The sequence below is a fragment of the Strigops habroptila genome, chromosome 5, assembly GCF_004027225.2.
Source record: "Strigops habroptila isolate Jane chromosome 5, bStrHab1.2.pri, whole genome shotgun sequence".
In the NCBI taxonomy this organism is placed as follows: domain Eukaryota; kingdom Metazoa; phylum Chordata; class Aves; order Psittaciformes; family Psittacidae; genus Strigops; species Strigops habroptila.
This window is the reverse complement of record NC_044281.2, coordinates 28,681,439-28,698,995: the sequence shown is the minus strand read 5'-3', so window position 1 is coordinate 28,698,995 and position 17,557 is coordinate 28,681,439.

Below are 17,557 nucleotides of genomic sequence, written 5' to 3'. Positions count from 1 at the left end.
TGTCTTTGGCCATTCTTCACGCCCACCGCATGTTCTTCTGTACCACAAGTTTCCTTCTCAGAGCACAGAATGAAAAGGTTACTTCACTCAGACACTTTTGCGCTTTAATTCAGCTGACCAGGGACACACAGCAGCAGGTAGATGCTCTGGTTTCACGCTGCACAAGTAAGCAAAAGAAAGAGCAGCAACAAGATCAATCTGTAAAGTTACACATCACAGAATAAAAACACTTCGTTCACATGTCTGCTTAAGAAAACCCAGCATTAGCCCAAATATAAATTACTAGTATATACAACATCTGCAAAGAGCATTTCTAGATCTGCTTCTCAGTGCCCAACAGGTCACAAGACACTTTCACAGAAAGAGTTCGACACATGCTGTGGACTGCAGAGCAGAAGGTAAGCTCTCTTGGCACTGCCCTACATGCAGCAGTGTCCAAGAAGTCTTCAGGCATCCTGGGCTGCCAGTAGCCCCTGCTGCACGATGGGCAGCAACTGCCGGACACTTCCCCAGGCACCAGACAAGGGAATGTCACGTAACAGCATCATCTGGGGAAAAAAAGTAGCCTGTTTAAGTGTGTACAAACCCAATTTCCTTCCTGATGTCCTCTCCTTTCCTCCCTTCAATAAGGCACCTCTCTATTATGTTACTTGGCAAAGAGCAGCTTGTTCAACACAAGAGGAATTAACTTAAATTTTGCTGGGTATGAGCTTAAACCAGCATTTGTTACTGACTTCTAAAATTCAACCTGAGTCCTCGTTGCTGTCAACAAGGACCTGTGTCCTGACAGGAGGTTAGAGGTTGGGTGCAGTAACAAACAAAACACTACTCCAGTAACCAGCCAGCCTACTACTCCCACTTGCAGGGTAGCAGGCATTCGGGACTTCAGCTACCAATTCAAAACAAAGTCAAAAAATTGAAATATATCAAGATGATTTCCCCTTTTCTTAACACAGAAGGGAGAAAGGGACTTCAGTGAAGAAGCACACTTGCCTTGTTATAGCACTCTTCTGCCCTCAGATCGCAGTTTAAGAAAGCAGCCTGGGATTACAATAGGACTGTAGCAATTACTTAACCACTGCTCTGAAAAATACAGACCCTTTGCCTCTTGTGGTCCTTTTCCTGTGCTTCCAATAGAAGACTTCCTTACAGGGCAGGAGACCTAACATCTTCAGTTCATTAATTGAATACTGCTAAGGGTAAAAACCTTTAACAGAAATTATGTGTTATCACTAGCATGACTGTCACAGACAATGCCTAGTAATATGTCCCATAAAAAAGAATTAATTTTAGCTGTATCACATTTATTTGTAATGAATACTTGTAATGGAAATAATTGAGGAAGATGGAGATTTAAAACAGTTCACACAAAAATCTGGTAAAATAACAAACAGTAATAAACCAGCTGCAATCCAGCATTCAAGCTGTTTTTAAGGAATGTGCAAAACTAGTCAAGCCTTTCAGCCTGTCATGCAGAAAACAGCCTTCACAGGCAAGCCCAGAAGGCACCTTCCCAGAGCTTTGCTCAAAAGCTAGAGAGCAGAATACGAGTTCACCAAAGCCTGGGACAGATGGAAGCAAACTGCTTCAATGTCCAAATTAGAAAGCTGCAATAGAGGCAGTGGAGAATGTTGAGGTTAAAACAATGCTTTTTAACAGAAATATGTTAATAGAATTTTTTTAGCAAACCTGTATTGCCCAAGTGAATACATAAAGATATTCCTTCAAACAGCGATAGCACATAGCATGACCAGGCTCAGCAACATCAACCCACTCAGCCAAAACCCATCACTGAAGCCAGAGCTATTTCTCAAGCTGTTTGACAAATACAACTCTCTTCCACTCCACTGAGCGGACAGCTCGCTCTAGAGTCCCTGACCTGATTTCATTTATGGCTCTGCTTTCACGCTTCTTAACCCACTCTGGAGCTGTTTGGCTACACACCCTGATCACAGTGAGACATGTATACGTACATACATGGCAAGAAGGCGTGCTTCTTGGCAGTCAGGATGTGCAGCTTCATAAGTACTACACCATTTTTCGCTGAGTAGGGCTGAACCCCAACAAAACGCCAGATGGGTATACTGGTCTAAAAACTAGAAATGTAGCAGTACAATTAACCTTAAACTTTTTTTGAAGGAGAAGTTTGGGCTGATGGCCCAAAGAGCACCTCCTTCTTCCTGACATAAAAACTATAGTAAGACAAAGTGTTTCCTGAATATTACAAAACCTAAAAACACCAAAACACAAAAAAAAAAAAAAAAACCCAAAAAAAAAAACCAAACAACAAAACACACAAACCAAAAGAGTTACATTTGCATGCTATTTACTAGTAATAATACTTAGAGACACCAGCCATCCTTTGCTGCTGCTCAGATTTGGTGTGGGGAAGGGGACCTCAACCAGAGAAAGAGGAGAGGAGAAGGACCTGGAAGTCTGAGGTCTGCCTGCCTGGTCTCCCATCTCCAGACACCTCCTCACTTTTCCCATCTCTGAGCACAGTTACTGCCCCTTCAACCATATTTCTAGATCTTTCTCCTAACAGGCATCCCTTTGCCATCCATTCATCTAAGATAAATGCAGCAACTTCTGCACCAGAAATTGCTTCAGAGCTGCATCATATTTGTAAAACCTTCAGGAGGAACAAAGAAAAATATAGAAATACTCATCTTTGACTCTTATAATTTGTCTTACACTGTATTATTCCAAACCAACAGGCTTAGAAAGTGAGGGGTGGGGGAGGGAAGGTACCATTCTTTTTATACAATTTATTTTATGCACTGCAAAGCATTTTCTACAGTTGCAGCACCATATTCTGCAGTAAGAAATGCAGTACAAGCATTCTTAACCTCCAAGGAAGCTTAGGTTAAAGAGCTCTCTACCAAACCCTGTGTTTTCTCACAAGTTTGCTACACTTCATAACTTCCCTTTCTCCCCACATCTCAGTTGCACTGATTATTCAGGCCATAATATCATAACCTCCCTCCATCGCTGATACTGTCACACAGTCAAATCCTGGAGATATTCTCTGGTTTTATTTAAAAATGATTTCTCTTTCTGCTGGCAGTAACAGTGCTTAGTAAGCCTGAACTCTTAATCACCCAAGAATCAGAGAACAATCTTCAAGGCCTACATTTAGTTAACTAAGCTTACAAATTTGCATGCACCCTGGTATTCTTCAGACAAAGAGGACCACTACGCAGTTCTTCCTCCAAAACTTTTCCAGCGCATATCATTCCAGTCAATTCATTTGGGGGGGGGGGGGGGGAGAGGGGAGGGAAAGAAAAAAAAAAAAGAGTTAAAAAATAAGTTATGGAGTAGAAGAGTGTGGATGGTTCCAAATTTTAGAGAATATTAATTAAAATGCTTTTCAGTATAAAACTAACTGAATGTAAAAAAAGAAAAATAAGAGAAATGAAAACATAAATTGCATGTGAACTTTTCGCTGATGACAACTGAAGAATATAACACAGTTATCTAACACAGAGAAGGTTAAGAGGACAGAAGAATGAATTGGGTGGACATGAAAAATTGAAGGAATGACAAATTCGGAACTGATGTCACGCCACACATTTTAATTGCGGAACTGCACGCCAGACATTAACACAGAGCCGGGGTCATTCAGAGAACTATCAAAGGGCACTTGAGGGACATTGGGCACTGGGGTGCAGCAAGTTTCTACAGGAAATCTTACTAGTCTTTACTTACTTGTTCTACTGCTGTGTTACTTGAACTAGCTAGCATGAACTGTGGTGCTCTTTTGGGAGTGAGGGGTAAAAAACAACAAACAAAAGCAGAAAGACAGAAAGACAGAAAGACAGAAAGACAGAAAGACAGAAAGACAGAAAGACAGAAAGACAGAAAGACAGAAAGACAGAAAGACAGAAAAGAAAGAAAATATTCATACCATTGAGGTTATCAATCATAAGCAAGAAAAACTACAGGCATTCAAAACAAACTGCCCCTTTGGAGCTAAGGTCACCTTGTCAATATCAATCTTCTCATTTTGACACACATTAAGAGCTATTGGAGTGTCTCCTTTTATCCTATGACTGTGAATTGACCTTACTGACACTACTGAATACAATATGGTCATTTAAGGATGTGGTAATTATTGGTAACTACACTAACCAAGTTAGTAGCACACAGGGCATCATTGCTCTGTCTTGTATTGCCACCTGGCCTTTATTTTAAGGGATTTATTCTAATTTCATATGCCTCAACTCAAACTATATTTACATCAGTCCCTTATTTCCCATTGGACTTCCATGAGAATTTACACTACAAAGTAGTATTTTTCGGGGGGGGGGGGGAAAGAAAAAAAAAAAAAAATTGATGTTGCTTTACAAGTTTTAATTAATCCTATAAAAAACTCATACTACACAGACACCTTTAAACTTCCAATCTTATCATGTCACCATTGCACATTCTCTAAACATTATATCAAGACACTGATGGAAAAAATGCAGTACTAATACTATTTTGCCTTTTGTAAAAGAGAAGAGCTTATTGGAGGTAAAGGATTATTGGCAGTATAATATACATGCTATTATGCCATGATGCAATGTGCTTGCTAAATTTCAGCCCTTTAAGAGAAGCACTGAGATCACCTGCATGCACAGTAGCACTAGTTTAAATGACCTCAATGTAGTTAAACCAATGCGTGTAGTACCCACTTTTCAGTAGAAATAAGTCTGTTCAACAACAATTTAAGATATGATCCATGCACAAAACTATGACTTGAATAAGACAGGCTTAAATGTGATTAAAAACCAACAAAATAGCTCACTGTGGCTGTGTGCGTTGCTTTATATGGACTGCTTTAGTATGAATGGCAGTTGTCAAAAGGGAATACTTTACATGCACTACTACCTTCAGCATGATATTAAAATGCTCTTTGTCATCTCACATTTATTCCTTCTGACAAAACCACTTGCAAATGAATCAAACAAGACTTCTGTCAAAATACAACAGAGGAACCACCACAGCTAGGTCAAGAATGAGACCTCCTGCTGTGTGTGTCACAGCCTGTCACTACAGAGGTGACACCACACACCCCAGTGCCTCTGATATGCACCAGCTTATGAGAAGCAAAACCCACTGAACTGCAGTGCCCTTTCTCTGGGATTATACTCCATTTCCAAAGTGAATCAAGAGGTAAACCAGCCTGTCCCCAGGATTTGAGACTGGAAAGGGCACGTGCCCAAGACATGCACACATGCTCCCTTTTGTATGACTTTCAAGCAGCTGCAGCCTTGTGAGCCCAAGATGTGGCCTTGCCGGGAGCACACCGGTGAACCTGGGCACACATGCCGGCTGCTGCACTGCTGCCAAACACAAGCCGCAGCACTTCCTCATACAGCAGCTTTCTTTGGTCTCGAATGGGCTTTACTGATTTCCTGATGAAGATATATAATGTGATCACCATAGAGATGACTTTTTGTTAAAAGGAAGAGAAATAATCAATAGAAGCTTAGGCTGGAAAGGGACCCTGGAATTGATTTGGAGATGACATGCTGGGCTTAGGCCCAAAGCAGAGATCCTGGCCAAGCAGAGTTTAATGCTTTTAGAGTTCATTTAAAGATGACCCCAAATCAAATTTCCGATTGTAGAGCCCTAATTCACTCCAGATTGTTTAGCAACACTCGAAAGAAAGAAAGAAAGAAAGAAAGAAAGAAAGAAAGAAAGAAAGAAAGAAAGAAAGAAAGAAAGAAAGAAAGAAAGAAAGAAAGAAAGAAAGAAAGAAAGAAAGAAAGAAAGAGTCACAACACAAATACCCTTCTGAGGTTTCTGAGTTCAACTTAATACGTTTTTAATCAGACCCTTTATATTCTTCAATGCTTGTTCACTTTTGTTGCTATAGGTTGTCACATTCTGCTAACCCGGAGGATCAATAAGGAGGCAAGCTTCTCCGACAGCTTGCAAACACTACTGTTTGCTTCACACTGTTTCTATTCAGCGCTACTTCTGCCATAGATACACCCACATTTTTAAAGCTAGCTATTTTCCAAAAAATAGATACAAAATGCTGCAGCAAGGGGAAGACAAAATAATCCACCTATTTAAACTAAACACTTAAAAATATCTCACCTTGTTTTGCCACATCGCAAGCCAGACTTGAGAAGCCACCCTGCTTTAGAGACTGCCATGCATTCATCCCTCCAGACTGCAGCAGTCCCATCACATCAGATTCATCTGCAATGCAGTCTTACCTGCAAACTGTGCCAGCAGCATAGTTTGCTTCACAACTGTGTGAAAAGTGAGAATAAACCACAAGCTGATGACCCATCAAAAGGTCACTGAACCTGGCCCTGCTCCAAAATGCCACTATTTGTGCCCAGGAAGGGATATAGAGGACCAGAATTGCAACGGTGATACACAAACCTGTCATCTGCTACTCAAGAGCATTTCAGTAGCTCCAGCAACCTGAACAGTACCTTTGCACAGTTCTCAATGTCAAAGTCCTAGTGCTACCTAACGCATCACTCTACAAAGATAAGGGTGATGGGGTGAGCAGGGAAGGAGGAGAAGGAGAAATAAAGGTGAAAAATACTTATGTGAGTCATACTTTTGCCTGTGGCTTCAACTGTGTCTTGACAAAAAATTAATGCTAGATTTTCACACTACCACTCATTTGGCAGAACATATTAAAGCCAATACAAAACACAGATCGGATTTCAAATTAGCAAGATCACCAATGAATTATATGACGAGAACGATAGCAAGTCTGTGCTGGCACTAGGCTTCAGCATGCCACCTGGTACTCCAGATTGCACTGATCCCAGCCTGTGCTGATCCCCACCACCTGGTGCATTGCAAAGTGCCTCTTCTGCAATACTGCAAGGCTTTCTGAGCAGCCCTTTTGAAGGGAGAGCCCTTCTGTTTCCAAGGTCACCCACATTTCCAAGAAACAGCCTTGCAGAAAGGCTGCATGGCTGGATCAGACCTTTATTTGCATCTCAGCACTGCAAGAGCTGTACACCATTCTAGCACAGGTGAACGACCAGTGCTCCTGACAATAAACTCATTCTCATGCCTATTCTGCTCATTGAGAGCAGCTATACTCTCTTGGATGCAATCCACATCAAACACTCCCACTTCAAAACAGCATGCATGCTTCTGCCCAAATAAGCTTTCCCTTGCTGCTTCAGTGTTACCATAACTTCACTGCATACAGTATCAAGCATCAGTTGTCCACAAGAGAAGTGAAAATGGCCGCTGTGCCCGCACAGCTCAGCGGATAAATAACCCTGATGGACCATCTCCTTTTCTTCCCTATTGAGCCAGTTCACACAGCAGCTTGTCCCTGTTCCCTGGTCACAGCTGGAGCCAGACTGTGAACTAAAGCATGCCCAGACATGCCCAGCGCACACCTTAGCAAGCCGTGCTGTTTGCCAAGTTGAGGGTGATACTGAATTAAATTAGTAATTCACTGTATAATTGATATCAAAATAAATTAGTATTTCACTGCATATAGAGACTTAGACATAGAGAAAGCTACAAGGATTCTTAAACTAGAATTTTACTGTGTGTAGAGGCTATAGAGTTAGAGACTATAGAGTTCTCTGTATAGAAGATACAGAGATAAGGAAGGCATGCAACAAGAGAATGAGATGTCTTCTCTCAAACCAATGGAGGCCTTCCTCCTGTTGATAAGGCCTGAGAAATAGGTAAACGGCTGTGGAAGAAAACAACTTGAGGAGCCTCTCAAGTTCGTAAATGAGCCTAAACAAGAACATGTAGTTAATCAGAAAGACTAAACACATTCCAATGTCCTTAACTAACAGATTTCCCTAAAAGGGTAAAATGAGTAGGGGTATTTCTTCCCAAATGATCACCACGACCCCCAGAGACCACTCCTCAAATGCACAGCGCCTGTGCCACGGCCTTATCTGCCCAAATTAACATATGCATGAGTAACGAGAATTGTGTGGGTATTTCGTGGAATTACAATGAATACGTGTATAATGAAGATACATGGGCTGTAAACTGTCTCTTCTCGGTGCATGCAATAGGCGAAGTGATCCCCCATGCACCCAGTACCGTAATAAAGTAATGTCGGCTTCTAATCCATCATTCTGTTTAGAGAGTTTATTTCCCGGATTTCGGTGACAAGGGCATCCTGCACCAAATCATCTGACCAATAAATAGAACTCCTTAAATGTGAGCAGACAGATTTTCTACCCTAGAAGCTAGCCAGGGGAAGGTCTGTTGCTATATTTAACTACAGATAATTTTGTAAGCCCAAACAATAATGAAATGACCAACTGTACAAGCAGGAGAGGTCAGATGCCTGATCTATATTGATGAGCAGAGGGGAAACATGCAAGGTTCCAGGCCAGCTTCCCCACAGAAACCTCACTTTTAGCAGGAACAAATCACCACTATTGTGGCACACAGGCAGCTCTGCATTGCTGTTTATCTTCCTAAAAACTGACAGCAAAAAGCTTCAGGGAGGAGAGCTGAAACAAAATGGACAAAGGCTGCAAGCCTTGGCCAGAGCACCACCAGGAGTGCTCACAAGGACACCGCACACAGTACCTGGTTCTCCAGCCCCTGCCACCCCCCAAGGTCATGCACCCAGCTGGACCCTACACTAGAACACAATGTTCAGCAAGCAGCACCATCTATAAAATCAACCCAGCCTATCCATTGCCTGGCAGTGCACATAGCAAGTACCATGACTGATGCAAAATTCATAACAGCAGAAAACCTTTTCCTTACATTTGCCAGCAGCTCCTAAGGGGGCTTCCAGCAACACTAGGGAACTGGTAACACAAAGGATCCTTCTAACTTACCTGGTTTCAACACCATCCTCCAAATACAGCAGCTTTCATGGCCATGATCAACCTTCAGCCACCCAACAGTGAAAAGCTTTGATGCTGAAACACCTGCAAAACAAGGTGTATCAAATCAGATATCATTCACCTTAATCAGAAACACCTGTCTCTCATCTGTTAGACCACAGAACCCTAGCAGGTTTTCTGGGGTCTAGCTAGCATAGCAGCAGAGAGGGGAGTTAAGGGATCATCAGAGACACACAGAGCCTATCTGCATGAGGTGAGGTGCTGGTGCACCAGCTGAGCTCCTGGTGAAAAACAAGCGCAAGAGGGCTAAAAGTGACTTGTAACTAGATTGGTGGAAGGGCTGGATGTATACTGGAAAACAAAAAAGACACGTGAACTGGAAAAAAACCCTGCCCAAATGAAGCTAAATCACTATGCTTTAAAAAACCGAACCACCATGATCAACAAAAACCCCATGCCTTTTAACTGTTATGATAAAGATATATGGAATTACTGCTTTGTGTCTCACAGCTACAACGTTTTAAATCTGGTGCCAGGAACACTAAAGCATATTGTCATGCCATTGCTCCGTTTCGCACCTTGGCAAAAGGAGGTAATTTATGACCTCCCTGCTATCAGAGTAGCATCAAGGCTTCTTACACTAACACAAGTAAAAAGCATCAAGACTCTTCAAATGGAGGTAGAATAAAAACACGACATATATTAACTCTTCATATTAGCTATAGCTGGAAGTAAAATAGAAGGCTCAGCAGATTTTTTGCTTTACTCAGTATGTTAAATTACCCATTCCAAAAGGCAACTAGTGTCATGAAAATAGTAACTGAATGTTAGAGGACAGTAGCTGAGGTTCAAGAATACCCTGCCATTAACAGTACTAGTTTATGCTTTAAAGTTTACAGCAAATGAGCTATACCTTTGTAAAGCTTATCAATACTTCTCTCACTAGAAATTAAACCTCGAACCCTAAAATACTGGCATATCTCCTGTTCATAATAACAAACCTTAAATGTGATTAACTAATACTTTTCTGCAGTGGTTAGGAAAAAAGAGTGATTCATATCATGCAACAGAAGCTTCAAAGGCAAAAGTCCACTTACCCTTGCCTCTGCTAATATATGCTTATTTGCTTCAATGAGAACATTAACATTCAAGAGCAGCCAGATCTACTTCACCTGCTCCAATCTGCCGAAGAGGCTGCTTTGAAGTCACAGCTGAAGCTCCAGTTGCACAGGCTGCCCTCAGTGGGACACACTATGCACTTGTGGCCAGTGTATGCTTCAGCCCATAGCATTGTGTTCAGGGGCCCCACTCGTGCCTGCGAGGTGAAGGAGCATGGGGGGCTCTCAGAAAACTTGTTCTATTTTTAATGGAGTAAGCTGATACTGTGAAACAGTTAAAGAGAAATCACTTCTGAGCTGAGGGAGCCAGAGGCATGGGCAGGTCCTGCTTTACACAGTTAGGCATAGTTAAATGAAGGACACATTTCCCTAATGAGCCCTTTTACTCATCCTAAACAACAGGATTAGTTATGTCCAATATATATTCCAGTTCACTACTTGAGAAGATTAAAATGGCATCTTTTAGTTTTACAGAAGTGAAAGACTGGATCACTATCTTTCCCACTTGCAAAGCCTCTGGGACTAATGGGCATCACTCCATCTGGGAGACAAAAATCTGCCCTTCCAGCTGAGAGCATAACCCATGAGCATTGATCAAACGTCCACCTCCCTTCTACATAATAGAATTTCCTGGTGAGCTAATTGTTTTTACTTCTTTCATCTCCATAAATGAGGTCAATGGCAAGGGCAAAGAAGAGAGAATTAACTCTAAGTGTTCTTGGCTTCAAAGCAAGAGGAGACAGAGCTTCCAGATTTTAGAGAGTGCTGTACAGGGTTTAGAAAGCACCGTGGGACCTTCCAAATATCTGAACCTAGAATTACTTCAGCTTAGGATAAAGCTTGCCTGCACTGCCCAAGGATTTATGCTTTCTACCTCTGCCACTACAGTTTGGCAATGCCACTTGTGGGTCAGTGATGGCCTTAATTCATGCTGTCCCTCCAACAGTGACCAGATCTCGTCCACAGCTCCTGAAGCACTTTGCAAAAACGCCTGAAGTTTCACAAAAGATGTGGAGGCAGGCAAGTACCACAGCGCATATCGCTGCCTCGTCCTCATTATCATTTGCCTGCAGTGATGGAGCTGAATGGCACCTCCTGCCCTGCAGTTCTGCACTATGAGAGTGTGAGCAAGGCAAGGTGGAGTTGTGGCAATGCAGATTTGTACATGTGGATGCACACCAACATCAGGTTTGCAGAAAAGAAAACTGAACCACCAGCAAAGATGCAAATGACAGAATTAGAACCTGATTCTCAGCAGAAAAGTGGGTCCTTTGGCTTTCTGTCCCAAAGCAGCAATGATTCTCTGAGGTTTGGCCTTTAGGCCACCTCACTTCCCTCTACCCCCCAGGGGCACATGTCCTAAATCAAGGCTTTCCCTTATGCAATATGGCAGTTTTCTGCGGTATAAAAACCTTACAGGACTCATTAGTGTCCCCGCAAAATAATATTTTATAGCATAGTTATCACAGGCAGAACTATAAACAAGGCTCAGGAATGATGGCCCGAGACAGGCACCTGCAGACTTGTACAGGTGGGAAAGCAATTAATTTGCTGCTGAACTCTTCACAGAGTTACTTCCCATATTTTGGGAACAGCTAGAATTGTAAATAAATCATACTGCTGGTATAAACAGGAAGGGCAAAACTTCAGTTCTCCAACAGAAAGATTAAAATGAAACCCCAAGCACCTCACCTTTGTATATAGCACAATGAGCATATCCCCTATTTTTTCATCTCTGAGTCCCAGCCCTATAAGACTTAGCGGCCTGAATGCTAGTTGGCTGCAGTGAAGCCTGTCACACTGAGGGCTATTGCAGCACCCACTTTACAGACCTCAGGTTATAACTGGTTCATAACTTCCCATGTACAAGACAAAGTGTTGGAGTCAGAGCCGGGCTGAGGCTTTAGGAGGTATCAGGTCAGTTATGGCCTCACCACAATCTGCTCTTGCAAGGAGGACAGTAGTGCCAGCCACCATCTCCGCAAGGCAGATGGGAGGATGGCTCACATCTGTGTGGACAGCCAAATAGCTGAACAGTGGAAACACTTCTACTCTCTCGCAGTCGGGGCAAGACAAAACTCAGTGCTGGAAGTCTCAGCAGTTTGCTGTTCCTCCCTAAATACTAATGCCGAAGCTGTACAAATCAGTTTTCCACTCTGGAAAGATGTTTTTAAAGCCAAGCTCTGATTTTTGTGGAGTTTGCAGAAACCACTCTCAAGAGACAGAAAAGACCTAGCAGATGTTACTGCTCTCAAAACACATGTGGTACCCTGTCCTCAGGGACCAGCCCCCATTAACCAAAAGCTACAAAATACAAGTAATGTCAATAGTAGCACTATGTCCAACATTTGTAAACGGATTCTGCAAAGCAAAATTGTTATGGGAATCTTCCTGACACATCTACATATGTTTTCACCGCATTACTGCCAGAAAGGACACCTTATAGAATATAAAACTACCCAAAAACATATGAAAACATATGCAGTTCAACTCTGGGAATAATTTTTGAGAGTCTGTTCCTTCCTGGATGAGTGCAAAGGTTATTATGTGTCTAGAATAGATATAGTCTAGACAGATGGAGCGTCATGGGGAGAGGACGACTGAACTCACGATCTGTTTGTTTCCTGAAGAGCCGTTTGTAATGAACTTTGTAAAAAGCCTTTTTATCCAAGTGAATTAAATTGCTTTATATAGCACTGGGATAAACAACTTATTGACAATTAGATTTTTTTAAATTACTTAAACAATGAATGTTGGAAACAGATGAACAAGCAAGAAAATTTGGTTAAAATAATTTTAAAATATGCACATTCCAGTAGGCTGGAAATTAATTCTCTTCCAAAAAAGTGTTTTTAATTTAAATCATATAAGCAATCCCATCAAAGTCAGGGGTTTAATATTTTCAGGAATAAAGACCTCAATCTTTCTTTTCAAGCTATGGCCAGTGTCAGATCACACAATCATCTATCAAGATCCTCAATAATCCATCTCTTTCCCTGCGTTGATTACTGTCTGTAATGAACAATGTGCCCTAGAAGACCTTTGAGTCTTTTAACAGTCTGCAGCCTTGTAAGATTTACAGCTTCTCTTGATAATTTTCAAAAGAGCATACGAGACTATAAGATTATGCTGAAAACTTGCACATAAAGGAAATTCCTATAGCATAGCTGAGTTTGTGTCTGCTATCAGATAGATATATATATACAAAGATGGAGAAAAAAAAAACACAAACCCAAAACAAAAAAATAAACAACAAAACAAGGGACTTATGACCTTACAGCCAAACCAGAGAAAAAGAAGACCTGAGACAATCTTAGCAGGCTTGATAAGACTGAAGTGATTTTTAGATATAGCTAATGTTATTTTAACTTATCTTCGTATCACTTAACCCCGTTGTGGCACAAAAGCCATGTTCTTCCTCATGCACTGAAATGCCAGGTTGGGTGCAAATCCCAGATGGAAAATAAGAGCGCGTTTCAGTTCAGTACCAACTATGATATATCCACATCCCAGCCTGCTTCGTTTCTGGCACAGTGGTTTTACCCTTTCCTCCATTTGCATGGCAGGAGCTCCAGCAAGGTAGAGCAACAGGTTCATGATCACTCTTTTATCTCTTTCTGACAACATGGTGATGGGACTTCTGTCTCAAGGTCCTACCAACTGCTGTTCTTAGGGGGAAACAAGAAAAATATCTGTTCAGACAATTCAAAGTAAAACACTACTGCAAATAGGCAATTTGTCTCTGAGTTATCTTCTGAATTAGCCGGTATTTACCTTGGTTTGTTTACATTCAGGCTATAATCTTCACCTACATGAAAATATCTTGGGAACTCCTTCACAGATATTATCCACAGATAATTTAAAATGAGGCTTAAAAGGCAACCTGTTTATACCACAAAAGGTGAAATTAGTAAATGGATGATACAGTAAATAAATCAACCAGCTTTTAATATTTAATTTCTATGGATCACAAGTTTGTTTCATAGTTCCTATGAAACCTGTCCTTAATAGTAAGTAAAAACAAAAATCACAATAGTGTTCTTCAGACGTCTGTGTTTGAATGTTGATTGCACTGAGCGTGAGGGGCTGTGGCCACAGTTTAATGAGGTAGTGAAAGTGAAAACTGGCTCAATGAATTTGCCCTCTCTTCTGCTTCCCTGTGAGTTTTTGGCAAAGCAGATGACATGCTGAATTGTGCCACACGGCACACTGGAGCAGAGAATTGACCCAAGTAAAAAGTACCTCCCCTGTTTTTTCCTTTAGACACTTCCGATAAAGGACACTGGCAGCATTCACTAGGGATTACCATCCAAATGCCCATGCCCTTAGGCTGTAGCCTGAAACCCTGATTTTGTACCTAAGGAACCTGGCATTTATTAACAGAAATTCAAAGCCAAACAGCCTGTCACTCCAGACCACATCTTCACAGATGACCCATCTCAGGCTCACTGCTAAATTATCGTGGGCCAAGGAAGTTTTCAGTACAACAGTTTTCAAGTGTAGGAATTTAAGAACTTTCAAAATAGGAAAAATACCTGGGGGTGGAGTGAGTGGGATAAAAATGTAAAGACAAAACAAATCCAACAATATTCCCCAGCAATATCCTGGGGAAAAAGAAAAGAATGAAGGAAAAATTTATGGATAGCTCTTTATCTGATTTTGTACAATCAGCATAGAACTGCTTTATCATCCCCTACAATATAAGCAACCCAACATTTTTAGTACTATATACAAGGAAATATTTTTCTTGTATTAAAGAGAATTAATTTTAATCTATTTCCTCTGTTTCCTCCATTCAGGCAACTGCTTAATACATTGATCTTCCATGCATTTCCATTTTCTCCACCAATACATTTCTTATAATTGGAACGAGCTGCTCTATTAAGCTTCTTAATAGATTCTATGTTCTCAAAACCCAATAACTGCAGGACAATACATTAAAATAGACAACAAATCAAGCTTGGTGTTTGCGAATGTGAGGTTCCATCAACAGTGACCTTTAAATCTACGGCAAGGATGCTGTTTAAAATTGGTTGCAGAGAAACCAATGTCTAATACGTCTAATTGCATTAGTTTGTGTCAATGCTACAACACCCCGAGATTCTTTGCAAACAGTTTGTGGGTGGCCAGGAACAAATTAGAGTCCTGGTGCAAAGCAGCAATGGGCATGTGCAGATGTCAAGGAATTCACTCAGAGCTGTGGGTCCATAGCGGTTGTGAAAAAACCAGGAGCTCTGTGTTTAGCTGCATCGCCTAGCACAGACACACATAGTTTGAGTGGTGAAGTCAAGACTGGCCTTAGCTTTGTATATGCAAGCAACACTGAGAATTACACGTAGCACAGAAGTATTTTGACAGTCTAACATAGTTATTTTAATTATATCAATTGAATCCAATAACTATGCTGCAATATCATATTAACTAGCTTGAAATACAATGTGAATCGAGATTTTATTTGTAAACCATTACAAAGATGTAATTCCATTTTAAAATAGCAAATTATATAAAATAATTGTCTCAAAGCTAGCTAGCCCTGGTATGGTTTCTACCTCCTCCCATAGCTATACAGCCAGCTACCTTCATACGCATTTTATACCACCTCTCAAGCCAGTCGGAGAGAAGTTTTCCCCCACAAGCAAACAAGGTCACCTGACAACATGTGGGGTGAAGTCTCAAACACACAATGACCAACTGGGGCCAGGGAATGGGGACACCCTGACAGACACTTTGCATACCACTGGAGTGGGTATTTGCCAGATACCCACCCCCCAAGCCAGCCTCTAGGACAAGGCATGAGACTGCATCTGCTCTAGTACGTATGTCACCAATTCCAGCTTGAAATCATACTGAAGCAACACTAACAATTAGGAGGAATGAAGTCTAATCCTTGTAAAATGAATCTAGGTAATCCAAAATAGAAAGTATTCTTCATCTATCTTTATGCTTTCCAGGAAAGGCTTTATTTAAAAAGCCAGCTCCCAGCTGCTCTTACCTGGCATTAGCCTTTGCTAACCATTCGCATGGATAACACTGTGGGTAAGAGACCCCCATCAGCAACACAGCGGCCCTCTTGCCTGCACCCCATCGCCCCCGTCTTATCTCATCTATTTTAAGTTCTAATTCAAAGCCACAGATGGCCTGTTTCTTTGCAATTTCAGTTTCTCTCCTAAGTTATGTTTCTGCAGCCTTGCAGGCTGAACCACTGCTGCTGAAAGCCCCTTGCTCACAGGCAATTAGCATCCTCTTCTAAGTGAAATACTTCAGGGTACAGTTCACTTTGCATTACCCCTACTGAAAGACCTGTGTGGTGCCTTCTACCAGCAGATTACTTCTTTTTTCCCCTTTACTGTGGAAAACATTGTACAGCCGACTTTGCCTTTGTTACAGGTTTCCATGTTTGCCTACGGCTTAATCACGAACAAGACTGCTAATTATACATACCTCCCGCAGTGCTGACTAGGTTTATCCAAGATAAGAACAGTTCAGCCCCTTGTTCCGCCACCTGCCAGTGCAAGAGGGTTGCCAGCAATTCCCTTTGATAACTCAGGCTTTTTTTGCAGCTGATGAGGTGTTGTCAATATTGGTTTTGTTTTCCTAGCAGGCAGCTTTACGTGATGGCTGCAATGAGGGACGCAGCCTGCAGGACAGGCTTTGGCCTCCTCTCTGCCCAAGGCCCCGATGAGAGGGGAGTGAAGCTGCGTGCCTGGCCCAGTGGTTTAAATAATTTTGGAGGTTACTGCCCTTTCTTATCCCAGGCACGAAACTAAACCATTTGATGTTAAAAACAGGCCAAAAGCTCTATTAGAGGTTGCTGTTGCTACTAAAACGAAAGGTTTATTTAGTCTTTCTGGACAAGAGAAATACCTTTGTTACCTGGACTTGGGTAGCTCTCCTCACATACAGTATTAACATCTCCCCCAGCTACACAGAGGCTGTAGCACACTTATTTTCAGACAAATACAGCAACAAATTCAACCTATGTGTATTGCAGCACTCCCCTCATGCTGGAGCAAAGGAATTACAGTGGCCTTCCCCACAGCACTGTAAATCACTGCCCAGGGACAATTAGCAAAGGTATAGCCTCCCTGTCACCATGTGAGGCTTCCCCAGGTCCAAGGCAGAGCCAGGCTCTGCTGGGATGATCACTGAACTGGTTCTCGCTCATCGGCTTCCAAAATAAAGTCAGTGCTGCAAGAGATTGCAAGACTTCTACCTTTCTTTTAGCTGGGCTCATAACACACAACATCTCCTATCTACCACTCACTGCACATTAACCTTTTTTTTATTAAGAAAAAAAAAAAAGTTAATTTACGAAGTTTTCTCTCCCTTCCCTTTGAAAGGGCTACTTAAAGAGTTAAAAAGTATATTCCAGAACAAGTCTCTTGTGTGGTCTTCACAGGTGAAACATGTTCATGCTTGGTTGGTTCTCTGAGTGGTTCTCTCCACAATAAAAACAAGACTGAAGTCCACTATTTCTCCATTTTCATCTTTGGTAAAGCTATTAGGAACTGGATCACAATTATTTTTCATTACATACAAACAGCAGATGTGAAATAACTCAAGTGTTGCAGTGGTAACTTTCCAGGTGCTCAAAAAAACTACAACTACTTGTCACACAAGAACACATGGAAG